The sequence below is a fragment of the Trachypithecus francoisi genome, unplaced genomic scaffold, assembly GCF_009764315.1.
Source record: "Trachypithecus francoisi isolate TF-2019V2 unplaced genomic scaffold, Tfra_2.0 Lachesis_group2, whole genome shotgun sequence".
NCBI classification, from domain to species: Eukaryota; Metazoa; Chordata; class Mammalia; order Primates; family Cercopithecidae; genus Trachypithecus; species Trachypithecus francoisi.
The window spans coordinates 3,456,454-3,474,850 of NW_022681465.1; the positions used below are offsets into that span (position 1 = coordinate 3,456,454).

The 18,397-nt window shown below is 49.7% G+C and overlaps 1 long non-coding RNA gene across 1 annotated transcript; it reads left to right on the forward strand.

The window, feature by feature from the left end:
* The first annotated feature begins 12,333 nt into the window (after nucleotides 1–12,333).
* LOC117064379 lies at nucleotides 12,334–15,744 on the forward strand. The gene is made up of 2 exons (XR_004429415.1): nucleotides 12,334–13,342; nucleotides 13,463–15,744. It is a non-coding gene; the product is annotated as an uncharacterized LOC117064379 (long non-coding RNA).
* Nucleotides 15,745–18,397: the final 2,653 nt, after the last annotated feature.

Here is an 18,397-nt window from a genome sequence, read left to right on the forward strand (position 1 = left end):
CGCGTGGGTGGGGAATGGCCTGGGAGCCTGGACATCGCTGCGGATCCGGGGACACCAGCAACAGTGGGTTCCGAGCGGGACACGCGCCAAGCGCGGCAGCCGGCACCTTCAGGAGGCTCTGCGGACCAGACGCAGGGGCCTTCAGGGCGCAGGCGACTCTGCGTTGAATGCGTGAAAACTGAGCAAGCGAACATTTCCAAAACTGCCAGCGAGGATGTGGGCTGCTGGGAAAAGCGGTCTAGTGGGGACAGGGCCGAGTCCGAGGTCAGAGGGACCATCCTTCGCTCGCACCCCCAGCCTGTGACCCGCCCTTCCCGGCCTGCTCGAGACCCGCCGGCGCCAGTGCTGCGCGTGGGGACTCCGTGCACGGCCGAAGCTAGGGGGAAAGTCGGGGCACTGGGGTCTTTTCAGAGGTTCCAGGAAAGAGGGAGGCTCGCGTGAAGATTAGGAGGCGCCAGTCCACGGCTCCTACTGGCCCCTGACGCCCGCATCTTTCTACAGCCCTCCACCCCGTTCCTGGTCCACGTAGAGGGGAAGGTCCTCTCCCTGCCCCGAGACGGGAGGAAAAGCGGCGAAGAGGAGGCTCGAAGGGCGCCGCTTGGGGCATGTGGGCCAAGGACACTTGAGGCGCTTCGGGGAGCGAGGAGTGGGAGGGGTGGGATCAGCCGGGAGGAGCGGGGCCAGAGCGGAGTGGACCGCGGGCGGACGGACTCGGGCCCGGCCCGGGGGAGCAGCTCCGCGGTCTGAATGGACGTGCTCCAGGCGCCCTCTATGGTCCGAAAGCGGAATGCGGCCTTGACCAGCGCCGATCTCGCTCCTGGGGTGTGGCGCAAATCTGGGGTCGCTGGGCCTTGGGGCTCCGCGGGCACGAGCCTGGATTTGTAGTGGTGGGGACCGCTTTGTGTTCCAGGGCTGCAGCCACTGGTTCTTTGTGTGTGTTTTGGGGGAGTGCCGGGCCTGCAGGGTAGGCTACTGGCATTTGGAGCGAGGGAGTGAGCACTGGGCTCTATGTGGGGTGCTTTTATTGTCCGGTGCCTTCCTTGCTAAATCACAGAGGTGTTTCTCACCTGCCCTCGGCCCTAGCCCTTCGTGGGTCATCAGAGCCTTGGGCTCATCATTCCAGAGGTTCTGCAATGGGGTCCTAGAGCCTACTCTGACTGCTGGGCCCAAATGGATCTTGTGTCCTCAGCCAGACCGTGTCTCTAGAGAGGCTTGACCAGCTATGTCCTTCGCCTCTGATGAGGAATTGTGTTCCCAGCCACACAGACATGCTGCTCAAGCAACCAGTGTGCTGTGAGATGCCTTCTGGGTGACGGTGGAAACAGCAGGTTGGATTCAGGTGGGCCAGAGTTCTCTGTCCCTGGGCAAGCTCAGCTCTTTAGTCACCTGAATCAAATTGGATGGTCTGTGCTGGCACCTGCTGCTTTGCACACCCTATTTCCACCCTTTCCTAATTTTTTTTTTCAATGCAAGACATTTGGGACCGCACCCCCACCCCCACCCCCACAGGAACTGCTGCTGAGGTAGCTGGGCCAGCACATGCTCATCCTTGGGAGTCCTGGCTACTGAGCCGCAGTGGCCTAGAGTCCATGAATGGTCTGTGCACCTTCCTGAGAGCTAGGTTTTCCATACAGATCGCCAGCCTCGGAATTATTTTTCTCCAGTGAAAAGTTAGAAATGAATTTGTAATGGAGCATTGAAGGCATTTTTGTCCTTTGTGCACTATTTGTTTACATCTTTCCAGCCATGGGAGCCATCTAAGTGTGCAGGGTCCCATGGAAGCACCCCACGTGCCTGGTGCTTCAGCTCCTGAGAAATCTGGAGTGGACATAGAAAATCCACAAATATCCTTTGCTTCTGAAAACAAAGCGCTGTTAGTTCTGGAGGAGCTTTCTGCCTGAGAAAAGGGGCTTCCCTACCTCAGCAGTGCCCAGGACGGTTTCAGAGGTGGCAGCTGCTCTCTGGCCAGCAGGGAGGAGACAGTCCCTGAACAGACTAAGGGGAGATTGTCCACAGGACTAATTTCCAGACATAGGGTTCCCCTCGTCATCAGAATTGGTTTTCTGTTCCGGGTTCCCTTTTCCGGTTATATTGGGCTTTTTCTGGAGGGGTGGGTGTGTGGGGGGGAACAAGACACAGATCTGGTCCGGGGCTCCTGCGTTCTGTGTTACAGCCTTGGCAGCCCCCAGCACAAAGGTTGAGCTGGAGTCTCTGAAATCTCCCTGCTGCCACCATCCTGCCCACTGTCCTCCGATCAATTACACTCACCCGCACATTTATCTCGCCTGCAATATGGAGAATTCATATTCATATCTCGGTTTTAGTGGTCTGACACTGATTAATGTAATACGCGCCTCGGCTCCAAGGGGTTCGCCACCGATGAATCATGCCCTATAAAGTTTCAGTCGTCCTTGTAGATGGGACTCTGCCAGAGAGCAGGGAAGCTGGAGTGAGGGAGGGAGGCAGAAAGGAGAGAGGGCCGGGTGGGCCGTAGCACCCAGAGGTACCTGGGACAGGCACTGGCCTTTGGCCTTTCAACGTGGAGGGTTCAGGCAGGCCCTGTCCTGTCTGCTTTTGAACCTCTCCCCTGAGAGGGGAATCCTAATTCCACCTCCCCCACCACCCCAAACATGATGCCAATGGGTCATGGTCACCTCTTCTCACAGAGGCAGGGTCTAGGGTGGGGTTGGGGGATCCAAACGGATATGGGGTTTGAGAACTTCGACTCGAGACGACTGGACCACTGAATGCCCTTCTCAAAACGACAGGGCCTTGTTTGTTGGTGGGGACTGCAAGTTGGAGGTGGAAAAAAAGGGAAGGTAGCAGAGCCTAGGGAGGGTCATCTGCAAGGCTGGGGGAGCATTGGCCCCACGGAGGAGTGGAGCTTCATGGTTTCCTTGCAGAAAGAACTTGCAAGGCCAGAGGAACCTCCTGTGGTCAGTGGCCACTGCCTCTGCAACACGGGCCACACTGCAGGACCCAGCACTGCCACAGGGGTCAGCCAGGCTCTGAGACCTCTGGAAAGGAAAGGGAGGCTTTGGGGAGCTGGACACTGAGTGTGCTCCCAGTGCTTGGTGACTTCTCTGTCCCCATAGAGGGCCCTGCCAGCTCACTGGCCCCCAAGTCAGCATGTGGCACCAAGTGGGGAGGGAATGTAGGGTGGCCCTGGGGCCATGAGTCCAAGTTGGGGGCCAGGAGACAGGGCAGAACAAACAGTGGAGGGGGTGCATTCTGGGGAAATTAAAAAGCCCACCCACCTTTAGGCATCCCTTGAGCCAGTGAGCATGGGGATGCGTAGACATGCGGAAGAAGGGCACCCCACTCAGGGCACCCAGCCGCCTTGCCCACTCCGAGACTTTTTCTGTGCCTTGGCCGCCCACCCCAGCGCAGGGACAGCCCCAGAGCAATAGGGGCGGCTCCAGGGAGAGGCCATGCTTTCCAGGTCTTCTCCAGCCCCTCCCCACCAAGCCAGCGGCTCCAGTAATGACTCCTGAGCTGAGAGGCCTGCCAAGGTCATCCTGCGGGGACTGCTGGCCGCCTTTTGTACCCCGCGACTGGTGGCTGGGCCTCTTCCCTCCTCCCAGAATGACGTCTGAAAATGGACCTCTTAGGGCGATCGTGGACGGATCAGATGCCAAGGCGGTCCCGGCCGGGTGACTTCAGCACTGCGATCCCTGGGCCTGGGGGCCCCGGGTATTTTGAGGGGCCCAGGGAAATGGTTTAATTTTTTTTTCCGTATAAAAATACCCCGTAATTTTTGGGTCGAAGAAAATTTTATAATGTATATTAATATATTTATCTTTATACCTATGGAGTGGTAAAACAAAATTTTTAATAAGTTTTTCCTGGAGAAGGTGTCTTAGGCCCACAGAAGTCACCACGTGGCCTGGGACTGAGGAGGCTTCAGGAGCAACCTGAAATGTTAGGATTGCTCTAAATGAAGAGGCAGAGAAAAGGAGGCCTTGAACCCGGGAGAGAGCAAGGGATGGAGCCGCGCGCTTGGGTGGCAAGCCAGGCAGCTGGGACCCAGGGCTCTGCCGCGCCGCGGGATCCCAGGCTGTGGGCCTGAAGGGTGAGCACGTGGAGCACGCGCCCCGGAGTCAGCTCGCGGTCCGCACCGTCCCAGCTCCGCACCTGAACCCCGCGCCCGAACCCCGCGCCCCTCCGCGGGCAAAGGCCGGCCCTGGCCCTTTCTGGGCAGTGAGGAGGGTCAGGCCGACCCTGGGAAGAGGCCGAGCAGTCGGCGCCCCTCCTTCCCCTCGGGCGGGGCACAAGTGGCCGCCTTCTCCGCGGCGGCTGTTGGGCTTCTGAAGACGCAGCGGGTGTCTCTGATCCCCTAATCCATTTATCCAGGGTCCTGAGAGCAATGGCTGGGTGCGGGGACACAATGGCAGGAGGTGGTTGGGGGTGGGGGGAGCTCGGGCACTCAGCTAGCACCACCCTCCTCGCGCCCCACCCTAGACGCTGAGCCAAGACCCACCCTCCACGGGTCCCACGCCCTCAGGCAGAACGTAATGGTGGGAGGGACGCCAAGGCCAGTGAAATCTTACAAATTGAAGGGCTTTTATTTTAAATTCCGATTCCCCTTTGAAATAGCCCTTTCGGTGAGAGAAGAAGCCAGCTCGGTTTCTGAGCACGTGTTTATTAGGAGCTATCTGGGAGCGCGGCGCTCTGGAAGGTCACCCAGGCTGCGGACGCCCTGATAGCGGGTGACAGCCTGCAGGATTCCCCACCTGGTCACTTACATTCTTGGGGTGTGTGTGTGTGTGTGTGTGTGTTTCTCTGTCCTTTTCTGTTTGCTGTTTGTCGCTGCTGTATCTTTGCTTGAATGTTAACTTTGCTGTGTCTTTGCTGAATTTTAAACGTATGGTTAATTGCCGAGCCTTGGATAGCTGCAGCAATGACTGAAAATATTAAATACATCTGTGAGATGGTGGGCAAGAGAAATCAAAAAAGGTGCTCTCTGCAGTGAATGTTAAAAAGATCTCACAATGAAGTGATTAACATTTTTATGAATAAAATTAATCACACATTAAACTCTGCAGCGCAGTGCATCTGAGAGCCAAATGTGGACCCGAAGCCCTCTTTCTTACACCCAAGAATTTGGAGGCTTCCCTGGCCCACAGCAAGCATTCAACCGTTAGGAATTTCAGAGTATTTATGAGAAGATAAGTCAATAAGAGATATCTAAGTTTGAGCTACTCCCGCCCCAAAGAAAAACCCTCCAAAAATGCCTCCACCACCACCACCCACTCCCCTCCCCTCCTTAACACCCAAACACATGGCAACAGTAAAAAGCAACCAGTATTTTTTTTTTTCTTTTAGCAAACTCTCAACCAAAGCAGGCCATTTCCATTCTCAGATATGCACATGAGGTGTGTGGCCCTGGGTCAGGGAGGGCAGGCAGGGCTGATGCGGGAGGAGGGGCTGGAGTCCCGGGGCTGCCAGGGCGGCTTTTCCCTTCCTGACCCCCATCCTGGACCCACCGTTCTGGCAAAGCTGATCAGATTGGAGGGCGGGTCTTCTGCGTTATTAAAATTTCCACTCTTCCAGATAATAAAGTGTGATTTCTCCTCTCTCTGTCTCCCCTTCTGCCTCCTTTCTAATCTCTTGCCACTGTGGTTTTGGGATTACTCCAGCAGGCTGTACAAAGGGAAGCGAAGGCATCTGAAGTGTCACTCTACAGCTGTGCAAAGTAACAGCATTTCCATTTTGTTGATGCTCCCAGCTCATGTGTGCAGCAGAAGGTGAAATCAAAGAAGCCGGTCTTCCTCAGTTGTGCACATTATTTTTCACTGCTGTGGCGAATCTCTCCGAGCTCCGTGAACCAATAAAACAACGGCCCCTGTTTGAGTTGATATATTAATATTTACTGAGGATTTGCAAGGTTGGGGTTAAATGTCAGCAGATTGCGGGGGCAGTCCTGTGGGGAATAATTAAACAAATCTCACAGCAGTTCAGCTTTCTAACATCTTTATTAATCGTTTTTCTCCTTCCCTCCTGAAAGAGTACATTGAAATACTGCTTTTGCAACCTTCGAGAAGATTCAGAATAAGCTTAATAATAAAATACTGCGTTGGCAATGTGTGCTCCTGACAGTGTCCCGGACCCTTCCCTTCCAAATGTTAGTGGGTGGGGGAGAATCTGATGTGTGAATCATGCCAAGCTGTTGTGATTCTCACCTGCTCTTCTATCGAATTTATCCTGACCAATTTGCCAAACACAATAAGACTGTTCCTGTGATTTGATCCACACCCTGGCTATGCCTGCACGGCCCAGTCTGCTGAGCAAGGTGACTGCAGGCTGCTTGTTCCGAGGACTGCCTTCTTTAACGTGATTACAGCGTGCACTTGAGTACAAGTTCAACAATTCTCTTTAATAAGCTTCATAATTAGTGTTGGGATGCCTCATTACAAGTCATAGCCTGTAGCAGTCCTAGGCCACACAGCCCTCTGCAATCTGATTTATTTTTTTATCAGGCAGCAGGAGCTGTCTGGAGTTTTTGTTTGTATAATGGGGGCCTGCATTAGGCCCCCAGTGTAAAAATACCACCAGGAAATTAATTGCTTCTGTGTGGATTCACCACAGATGTGTCCTGTTGATCAGAATAGTATATTTTTTACTTTGCTGTCCTACAGTGACTCGTAAAAAAATAAAATGAAAGCCAGCAATGCAAACATATTAGCATCCATGTAGATTCAGGAGGCATAATTGAAAACATGGGGCTTCAAAGGAGGATGTCCAGGGCAGGTTCGAGCTTCTGGTAAGAGTTTTTTTCCTTCCTTTCCCTTATTCTCACAGCTCTTATTTGTTTAGAAACCCATGTATTTGTGTATTGCCTGTAAAGGAAACCTCTCCATGAAAAGCACAGGGCTAGAGTCTCAGTTGGTTTCTGGCCGAAAGATTACTCACAATAAATACACCCCAGCAGAGTGGCGGATTCCCCTGACACCCACCCCTGGCATCGAGACCCCTGCAGGCTTCAGCAGACAAGAGCCTGTCTCAAGCGCACTTCTCGCCACCCCAGAGGGAACACAGGTGGATGCTAGGCGGCCAGCCTTGTGGACGCTTTGAGGGTGTTGTGTACGTGCCACGTATTTGCCCCGTGCAGACCCTGGCCCCTGCATTGCTCCCAGGGCTGAGACAGAAATACATGCCAAAGGCTTCCTTCCGTCTGTTTGCCCTTGCTTCACACCACTTGACCAACTCCTGCTTTCTGATTAGGTTGTGAATTTGCACCTCCAGCTTTGAACACTGAAGGGATTTTTTTTTTTTTTTTTTTTGAATCTTAGTCCCTGAATTAGAATGTGTTACTTCTGTGTCCTCTTCCCAGCACTGGACGGGTCGTTGGTGCTTCCGTGTGGACAGGTCACATCCCGAGGGTGGACATTTTGCTCCTGTGTTCCTTTGTTTGTTATTTTTCGTCCAGGAGTTTCAGGGGCGTCGTTCTCTTCATCCTTCTCTTTTGAAGTCTCTTGTGGTCAGCCGTCTGCTTTCCTTGCTCAGCACTGTGTTGGGATGGAGTTTGTCCATTTCACTTCAGATAACATCTTGTTTGTGAAAAAAAGAAAACTAAAGATCAGTGTAACGATGATAGTGAAGCATACGGAATTGTGCAGGAAAATAAATAGGTTTAGTATACACAAGAACATATTGCTCTGATGGTTTTATTTTATTTTATATTTGTTCTTTCTCTGACTTTAAATGCTCCTAAAGACACATTTGGCATTTTTGCGCCAGTAGCAAGGATGTGCAGAGATGTATTGATGGAAGAATTCTAGTGGTCCCTATTAAAATTCTATAACTTGCCATACTTCGACTTTCTCATCACCAGTGAACGTGAGCTGCCAGAGCCTACAGGTAGGCAAGCGCTCCCAGAAGGAGAGGCATGAGGAAACCTTGCCAAGAAGCCAGGGGAAGCCCCAGTGGGCACTCCCACATGGCATTCAGACGGAGGGTCCTGCAGCATCGTGGACTCAAGAGTTGTCCAAGTGCGTGTTTGTGTGTGTGGTGGTGATGTGTGTGTGTGTGTGTGTGTGTGTGTGAGAGAGAGAGAGAGAGAGAGAGTGCTAGCTTTCAGGGTGGGGATTTGGGGTAGGAGGCCTAGAACTGGGTTTCTCCCTCTGGGTAATCTACTCTTTTTCCTGCTCCCAGATACCTCTCACCCTCTGGAGAAGACTCTTAGAGAAGCTTGTTACAAATGCATATTCCTCAGCCACCCGCTCCTGAATTCTGTTTCAGCATGAGTGGAGCGGGCCCAGTAATGTGCATTTTAAATCAGGGTCTTAGGATCATTCTGAAACTGAAGGTATAGCCTAGGCTTCGACCCTAAGCTGCATTAAATGACTTCTTGCTAGAGAAGCCCCCACTAAAAGAGTCCAGTGTCTCTGGTTTATTAACACTTGAACTGGGATGAAAAGGTTTTAACTCATTGCAGAGCCAAACAAATCAATCTTTAATGGTAAGCATTATTTCTACTCAACAAAGGGAGGGGATCTCTGGGAGCTCTCTGCAGTGCTCCCCCAGCCGGCTCCTGGGGGAGGGGCCTGGTCACTGTGAACACATTCTGGTTGTACAGAACCCACGGCGACAACAGATCATCACTGATGTCCTACTGTGTCCATGGCCATCAGGGCCATTTATCAATTCCCAGCAGTTAAAAAGGGGATAATGACATGTTGCCTGATCCCCAACTTATGGCTGGAACTGAAATGCATGACACGTTCATTTGTCAGCCAGCAGCAGCGGTGGCATTTTGGGCTCTCTATTCTAGGGCCAGTCCATTCCAAGGGTCTTCTCTGCAATGGAGGGCCGCTGATTATTTGTGACATAATTAACCTTTACTCATGCACATTTTCCTTTTTACTATTCATGCAGTTGTTAATTCCAAAAGTAGATGGCAGTTGTCCAAGACGTAATGAAATGGATGCTGTGAGTGAGAGTCTCATTTGGTGAACAAGGCTGGGGAGCCTTGAGAGAAAGTCCACATCGAAGGAGGCCCCCAGTGAAAGGAAGAATAAAATAATTATAATAATAAAAATAATAAAGTATTGGGGAATAACAAAATGTTGTTGAATACTGTGTTGTGAAGGAGACCTGAGTGCTGACCCCAGGTGGCCTCCAAGATAGGACAAGGAACACAAAACCCAGGAGACCTTCCCAGGGGAATAAAGCAAAAAGATCACTACACCCAAGGCACTTGCTTTCCTCTTCATTTTTCCTCCCTCTGTCACCCACATAGAAAAATAAAGATAGAAAATAATTTATTAGCCAAGTTTGAAAACATGGATTGATGTTCATTTTATCTTGGGAAATACTCCTTACTTCTAAGAAGGAAGATTTTTTTAACTGTGTTAAGTAAGGTGGCTGGACGCAATGGCTCATGCCTCTCATCTCAGCACTTTGGGAGGCTAAGGCGGGCATATCTCTTGAGCCCAGGAGTTTGAGATCAGCCTGGGCAACATGGTGAAATCTCGTCTCTACTAAAAATACAAAAATTAGCAGAGCATGGTGTTGCATGTCACTAATCCCAGCTACTTGGGAGGCTGAGGCAGGAGAATCCCTTGAACCTGGGAGGCAGAGGTTGCAGTGAGTCCAGATAGCCCCACTGCACTCCAGCCAGGGTGACACAGGGAGAGTCCATCTCAAAAAAAAAAAAAAAAAAAAAAAAAAGATTCTTCCAATCAAATTAAGAGAAATGTAAGGAAATATATAGATGTGATCAGGACCATCCTCAAAACATCTGAACTCTCTGCTTGGTTTTCTGACTTTCCATGTTGTAACTCATGCCTTTATTTAAATATTATTTTGTTATTTTATAAGATGCCATGTTTATAGGGAGGTTGCAGAGAGCCATGATCACACCACTGCATTCCAGCCTGGGTGAGAGAGCAAGACTCGGTCTCAAAAAAAAGAAAAAGAAAGGCCCCCCCCAAACATTTTGGGCATCAAATATCTGTTAAAAGCAAATATTTTGATAAGGTAAGTATAAATGAAATAGAAACACATGGCTTTGATTTTTTTTTGAGACGCTTACTTTGAACCCCAAGTATTTTTAGAAAGTTTTGAGGTGTTTAAACACTGTGCAGTTGGGTACACCCATCCATAATTTTAAGGGGCTGAATTCAATGCACATGTTTCAGATCTATTTACAATTACCAGAGTCAACTGTTCATTCTGGATCGCTTTTGATGTGGAAGAATTCCTCTGGGGCTTTAACAATCACTGTGCAATCTCTTTTCCCTTTTGGAAGTAGAAGGGTGTAACTTCCCAGAGTTGCATAACCTCCTCATCCCTCACATTGCATACTGACTCCAGCCTCTTGGCTGCTAAGTGCTAGAGAGTATCAAAGTTGAAGAAATGCCTTATCCATGGTAGGAAGATGTTACTGTTGGAGGGAGAGTCCAGAGATCACCAGTGCAGGCCTTAACTTGTGACTGTGAGGTAGGAATGAGAGTAAACCCTTGTTCTCATTCCCTGCCTTCCAACTCCTGAAGGGCTCAGATACAGGAAAGTTCTCTGGAATTTCCGCTGTTGGATGTGTTTTACTGATGACTTTTTAATTTCGATGAGTCAAAAATCAGTACTGGGGCATGTGTTATGTAAAAACAGTTCATATTTTAGAAAGTCGAAGCCTATCTCCCAGCCCTAAAGAGATGACTTTAAAATGACTTCCCACGAGTGTCAACACATGTGCGCAGGCAGATGGAGGAGAACGTATCTTAGTCCTGACTTAGGACCATCAGAATTCCTGAACCTTAAGGAGCAGTTGTGGGGTGCCAAGCATTCTTTGTAGTTGACACGGAGTAATGGATCTGGTGAGGCTGGAGTTACTATTCATGTAATTTTAAGGCTGGTGGGACTGGGGCACAGAAGTCACCTCGGAAGCTTGAGGTCTGTTGCCTCTGAATATAACCCCCTGCCTCCTGCCCACTGGCATGGGAGGAGGTGGGGCTCTTGCCATGCCTGCCTGGTGCGTGACGGTGTGGCTGTCTTTCTGATCCTTGAAGGGCTGTGGGAGCTCCCCTGCCATGGGAGCCTCTGTGTGCCCTGCTCCCTGACGGCCTCTGTGGCCCCCAACCCCTGCCATTGCTTCACTAACTCCTAGGGATGGGGCAGATCCCTCGCAATAGTTTTCTTTTAAAATTGGATTGCAGTTTTCTCTCATCAATAGGCAATACTATTTCTTTTCTTAATGATGTCTTTTCACACCAGAATAAGACAGGCTGGAGTGTTGTTAGCAACCTTCCTTTTGTAGGAAGAAAGCGCTTGTTTCTCGATTGCCACAGACATCTGAGTTCTACGTAAAACAGGTACCCATGGTTCTCAGAACTTGCAGTTGGTTCCATCTTCCTGGTTCTCCAGTTCTGCTTTCCAGTGACAGTAAAGATCCTGGTTACTCCTGTACTGCCACCCCCTGCCCAGTGTGTACGGGATGGAAGAGGAGACCCGCAGCGCCGTGGTATGCAGAGGGCTGCCAGTGCCCACATTACTCGTGTTCCTCTGAGTGTCACAGTGAGCCTTTGCGGGGGACAGTCTCCCACTGGGACTGTGCGCCCCCACTGGCAAGGGCTAAGCCGTCTCCTGCCTCCATGGGTGGGTGAATGGAATGCCCTTGGCCTTCAGGACTGAAAGTCCTGGGCCTCACAGGATGCTCTGCCTACAGGGCTACTGGGCTCAGAGCCTACAGGGCTCAGGCTCGTGAGCCTCAAGAAAACAGCCCAGGCTTTGCATCAGACCACAGTGCCGTCCAGGACCTTGGTCCTCCCTTTCTCTTGGCTTCTGTAGTTGTGCAGTTGGACCACTAAGATTTTAGCCTCTTCTAAATATGCACATTTAAAATAATATGATATTTATAATTCTTCTCAAGTAAGATGCTGAGAAAATTGTAGGCTATCCACAAATGCTGATTTCCTTCCTCCTCTGTACACGAGAGAGAGAGAGAGAAGAAATCTATTGTCATTTGGTATGACTTCCCTGGGGACGCATACACTTTATTTAACAGGATTTTCAGGGGCTAGTGATGGTATTTGCTGGATCTTTAGAACTAAATGTCAACTCACAATGATGACCACATAGCTTCTTTTACTTTCTGTTTTCTTTCTTTTTCTCTGAGACAGGATCTCAGTGTCACCCAGGCTGCAGTGCAGTGGCACAATCTTAGCTCACGACAATCTCAAGCAATCTTCCTGCTTCAGCTTCCCGAGTAGCTGAGACTACAGGTGCATACCTCCATGCCCAGCTCATTTTTAAATTTTTTCATATAGAGATGGGGTCTCACTATGTTGCCTAGGCTTGTCTCAACCTCCTGGACTGCAGCGACTCTCCCGCCTTGGCCTCCCAAAGTGCTTGGATGACAGGCATGAGCCGCCATGCCAGCCTGCCTCATTCTTTACAGGCAGATGCACCTGCTGCTTCATATTGATGCCTTGGATGCCTCCTCTCTCGATGGCTCAGAAGCAAACGCAGATGAAACCCCTACATCGTGTGCACAGGCCAGACATACATACGCATGACATGTTTCAAAGTTCTTTATGAGTGGGATTTCCTGTAGTACCTGAGGACCATCTTGATTTACTCTAATTCCGGGTCTCATGTTCAGGTTCCCCCCTCTTTTTTTGCTTTTGTGACTTATCTCTAATCAGGGCTCCTGATGCAGGAGAAGGGCTGAGTGTTTGCTGCTGACAGTTTGGGATAGTGTGTCTGCTCGGTGTGGGAAGGAGAAAACTAAGGTGACACCATTGGCTGTTTTAGGGTCATTTCATGAGGAGTTAGCAGATTTTTCCCCTTTTATTAAGAGGCTGGAAGGAGTACTGCTGTGGATAGAAGTCCAGGAAGACATCAGCTCATCTAAGGAACAGTGTTCTAGCAAGAGAGGCTCAGAGGGAAGACGTTAGGAGTTTCCAGAAATGACCCAAGGAGGAGTCATTCAAGAAGATGGAAAGCATTTGCTGTGGTGATGTGGAGGGCATTTTTCCACTGGGGTAATTTGCACATCTTAATGGCTTCCGGTTTCTTCTGATTCTCAGAGGCTGTGAATTCGTGCTAGAAGCAGCCTTTTTACATTCTTTAGGTCTTCATCATCAAAATTGCTTGTGTGTGTGTGTGTATTTCTGTTTACCCAGGTAAGTTTCTAGCCTTTTAGTTCCCTAGTGTTGCTACCCTAACTCTGCAGTGTGTCCTCCATCCTGAGGACAGGACCTGAGATGCCACCAACACTGTCCCCCACAACTTGTCCTTGATGTTCTGATGCAAAGCCAGAGGAACAGCTGTCTAGCTCCAGCCTGATTTACAAACACAACCCGGGCGCCCTTCGGGGAACCATGCAGAAGAGAAAGCAAAGGTGAGTCAGGGTTTGGGGAAGAAAAGGCACTCAGCAGCTGAGAGGCAAAAAGCAGAGGATCCCATGTCTTTCAGTCATTTGCATCAGTCTCTTTGTGTCTCTCCCCTGACGTTTCTGTAGCTCCCCACACCCCAGGAAGGGCATCTCTGAGAGTGTCTTCCTGGTGACAAGGCTCTGTGGGAGCAACAAGGGGCAGAAAGGCTGACGTAGAAAAGGAGGAGGCATGGCTGCCCCAGATCGCTCTGCAGACTGAAGGTGCAGCCACCATGAATATGACATCCACCCTCGTGATTGTGGCCGGGTTTTGTCTATGATGTGAGGGATCTAGTGATGGTTCTAAATGCTAAGTGACATGTGCACGTAATGTCTGCGTGTGTATGTGGCATGTGGGTGTTGGAGGTGGTGTGGGAAGGGCACGGGGAGAGATGAGGATCAGCGTTGCTAGCTTGGTTCAAGTAGACACCAGAGCGGATGACTGAGGCCTGTGAACTTACATGTTTACCGAAGGTAAGTCTCCTATCCCACATGTCTTTGTCTCATTGCTATAACCTCGTGGACCCTGTAGGGTACACACAGCTCATTTTACTGGTAGGAAAATGCACCCCACAAGGCTGAGTGGAGTTGCTAAGTGCCCACAAATCTGTCTACGAATGGAGAGAAGAAGGAATTTGCTAGTCAGGGCTACCTGTGGCCAGTGTGAACACGTGACAGCATGTGTGAGGAAGTGACTCCATGTTACATTCCCAGAGTCTTCAGGCCACCCGAGAAAGGTGGCCAGTAAAGGGAGGCAGAGGGCACCTGGGAGATGTGAACAGGCAGGGCTTCAGCATTGGCCTTCGGGTCTCCAGGGCTTGGCACGCTCATGACAGATTCCACAGATCTGCCTGCCTCCCTTTTCCTGAGCTCAGCCTTCGTTCCCTGACTCCATCCCTAAGAACTCACACATGCCCCAGCAGATCGTCCTCATTGACCTTGAAATTGGGCCAGAGTGTGGCTGCGTGTGTTTCTCCTCCCACTCTGAGCCTCCCAGCATCTCCTGGCCTGGCCACACTGGTTGCGGTCATGATGCTGTCAACCATCACCACTGTCCGGATCCTGACAACTCAGTCTTTGGACCCTTTGCACATGAACAGCTTTGTTTTCCTGTATCGTCTGGACTCCAAGCCTTTCTCATTCAGAGGGATTTTACAAGGACCTGTTGAAATTCTCTTGATGAATAGCAATTGCTTTGATTCTGGACCAATACTGGGCTCCATACCTAAGTGCATTCAAAGTATTCTCTTTGCAACTGAGACCTTGTGCCCAACTGCATTGCTTTCTTTCTGAGACTGGGACCCTTTTAAGCATAGAGGTCTTTCTGCAAGTTACCCAGCCAGCGTCCTATATGGAATGGAACCTGTGTAAAGCATTGACAATGGTGACACCTCTGTTTCCTCATCTCACTGAGTTGCATATGATGCCAAATGGCTTAAGGATGGATTTGGACACCCTTGTGTTCAAGAGCTACATCAACTTTAGTTCTTTATTTAAATTAAACAGTTAATTTTGGCAGTGGTAGGTGGTAACGAAGGGGAATGGAACGTGTAAGCAGCTAATGTCTAAGTTCCTGAAATTATGGGGGCACAGGTAGGAAACTCCATGGGGCAAAGTGTGGTTACGAGGCTGGACTGCGTGGAGTGAATGAGATAGCCACATCCTCCCTTAGGACTCTTCCTGGTGTGCAATGTTTGTCTTTCAAATACTCCATCGGCTGCACCCACGCACAATGTTCCCACTGAACAGACTTCCTTCTCACAGTGTTTTCCTTACTGGCCCCTTTGCAAGAATATTCTACAGGGATTTCCCTGAATTTGAAATCTGAGCTCATGACTTTAGAGACAATGCTGGCTGACTTCATTCCAGGAGGACTGAGCTCTTCCATTTTCCAGCAGTCATGGCGCATTCTGTGGTCGTTTTCCAAGAGCCTGTGGTAGGTTGTCCTGTTCTGCTGGTGGGAAACAAATTAAACACAATTTGCTATTTGCCTTTCACCCCTCAGTTCATCAAGAGAGCATTAGTCTGCTGAGTGACTGCTGTCCCCCAGGGGCTTGGAGAGAGGGGGTCTTGAGGGAGTTCCTGGTGATACTGCATGCCTGTGGGTTGGGAGATCATATCCTATTTGTATCAGACGGAATATGCTGGACCAGAAAAAAGAACAACTGGGAACTGTGTTCTTCCAACTTTGGTTTCTGATCCCTCTAGTTAATGCCATCCATGAAAACAATTAACTTCTCTATATTTCAGGATCCAGGCAGGACCTTGTAGGAATCTTATTTAATTATGTGCTATATTAATGTTATATTGATTGTGTTATTGCCTGTAAATCCAGTTGCTTAATAAAGCTGCAGTCATTTTGCAATAAAGTTGCATTTGCAGTCAATTAATGGGTGTCTTGGGGGTGGAGAGCTATGTGAGGGGCGTCGGTGCTAAGAGAACACGTCCTTGGGCTGAGCACCCGAGGAATCCACAGAGAAAGCCAGGGGTGTATGTATATGTATGGGAATGTTTGTGTGGGTAGGTATAGAGGTGCATTAAGTCAAAAGGCAAAGCATGTGTCCCGTGACACTTATTTTTAGCTCATGGAGCTGGATATTTATGAACGGCCGACTGTATGGCCCAGCTCAAAAGCGGCACTGAGGCGGCGTCCATCCAGGGGACGGGACAGTGTTTGATTTTAGAAATACCAATAAGTGATAACTGCCTGTATGGAGAGCATGTGAAGGCCAGGGAACAAAGCGCACTTTGATTGCTCATCATGCTAACATCCAAGTTGGAGGAACATATCCTCCCATTCAGAGGAAATGCCATCCCTCCTCTGACGATCACATCTGCCACTAATATCGTTCGGCATGTGGTCCGACTTTTATCTCTCTACCAAAATTTCATGTCCTGATTTTTACGTCTGATGATAAATCCAGGTCACTACAAAATAAGTACAACTATTTCTGTCTCATCTTTCGTGATGTGTCCAAGATGTGTGTTCTCATAACAGAACAAGAATAAATATTAAAGTCTTATGAGCTTATTTTTAAGAATGCACCCTAGCAAATAGAAAATAACACATTCCCTAATTCAGATAGATAGTTGATGTTTCCCATAAATGGCAATGATATGAAAATCATATAACTATACTCAAGTAATTTTATTTGGAGGCAGGCAGATAGTTCTACCATGCCAATTTTTTTTGACTTTTTAACATGCATGTCTCTTTGACCATAAGGATGATGTTTAAAAACATAAAAGCTAGTGATGAAAAAATGTGGTTTTTGACAATGAAGCACACATCAGTGACAAACCAAATAACTTTCACCTGGGAATACGGAAAGCACCCAAGCTCCAGGTCTCTAAGCCTCCCTGACACCAGGTCCCACTCTTGTCAGGGGCAAATAACTGTAAATCACAATACAAAACCCAATATTTCCTCCAAAGTTTCTGTGGGACCTTCTGAGAATGTGTCTTTTTGTGTTATCTTTTCTATGCCTCTGCCTCCCAGATGTCTCCTCATTCTGCAGGCTGGGAGCACATGGGCCCATCACGGCACACAACAGGTGCGCAGAGGCTCTGGGGGCTTCCAGGGGTGAAGGGCTTCTCAGTCTCAGGAATGTCCTTGCTGCTTCACTGTGAGACTTCCAGGTTTCAGTGCACTCCAGAGTTGAGTGTCCCTATCAGAGAAGGAATGTTCCACGTTAAGCCAAATTCGTGTCTCCAAGGCTGTTGTCTCTTCAGCTTGGAGGACCAACTCGCCTTGTGACAGTTGGTGGGCACTGGGAGCTAAAGGAAGATGAGAGGAACAAGCCTGGAGGGGGCAGCCCATGACCCCCGAGGACAGCACAGTCTTTCAGTCACCCACAGCTGGCATCAGCCCAGAGTGCTTGCAGGGAGAGGGTGTTTAGATCTGATCCTCGGGATCCTCTCTGATAAGGAAGTTTAGCATGTGAGGAATAAGAGGCCTCCAGATTCCACAGGATCAAGGATCCTCAATTGTTTTGTCCCCTTATTGTTACTGTAGGAATGAATCATTGGAAAGAGGTGGTGACTGCAGCTTTCCTTACAGCTGCGATGTGAATCGAACAGAAATACCACCAAGTTGAAATGAATGTATCCTGACATCCTGTTTCCTGGACAGGAACTGAAGAGGACCTTGAGTGAAGTGGGAAGTAAAGGCCAAAAAGAACTAGGGTGGGGGCAGGTTCTAGAACCCTCCCCCAGCTCTGCAGGGACCTGGCCTTTCAGAGAGCTGCCCAGCCTGTGTGGCAGCCATGCTGTGATTCGTGCAATGAAGTTTTGTGGTGTCCAACTGTCTCTGAGCAGCGGAAGGAAAGGAGATAATGAAGCTCATGTGTAATCATTTGTACCTGTCTAATCGCTGCCATCAAAGAGGGCAGGAGCATCCCCCCCACTGCCAGTTTTCTGAAAGCCAGAGGACGTGTCAGTGGATAAAGGAACTTAAACCTTGGAGGCCATTTCTCCATGGCACGGACCCCCAGCTCAGTCCCGAAGAGACAGAGGGAAGCAGCCCTGTGCCCAGCACCCCCTGCAGCCTCTGGTGATCTGCCAGCCATCTGTGAACCCAGGCACGCCAGGGAGGCCCCGCACTGCACCAAATCCACCACAGCCTGCCTGCCAGAGGCCACGAGGTAGGCTTTCTGAAGCACAGGACCTGAACAGCTGCCGACTGTGTCAGAAGGTGAAAGCTGCCTTTCCAAGGCTTCCTTCGTTCTCAAGGCTCTCTGGGCTTAGCTCCTTAGCTCACATTTTCTTTTCAATCAAAGTTTTGCCTAATTTACCACAGAGGAGTTCACAAGAACTGATGTCCTTTGGAATCAGTTGAGAGAAAGCACTGTCTCAATGCTGTACGTCGAAGCAGGAACAATTGCTGCTTTGTCCTGGGGCAGTGCAGAGACACCAAGTGAACCCCTGACTTCAGAGGGTTCACAGCGAGGGTGGTGGGAAGACCACGTGGCCCCATGAGGAAGATGTGAGACAAGAGCTTAAGCTGGGGTGGTGGTTTCCAGA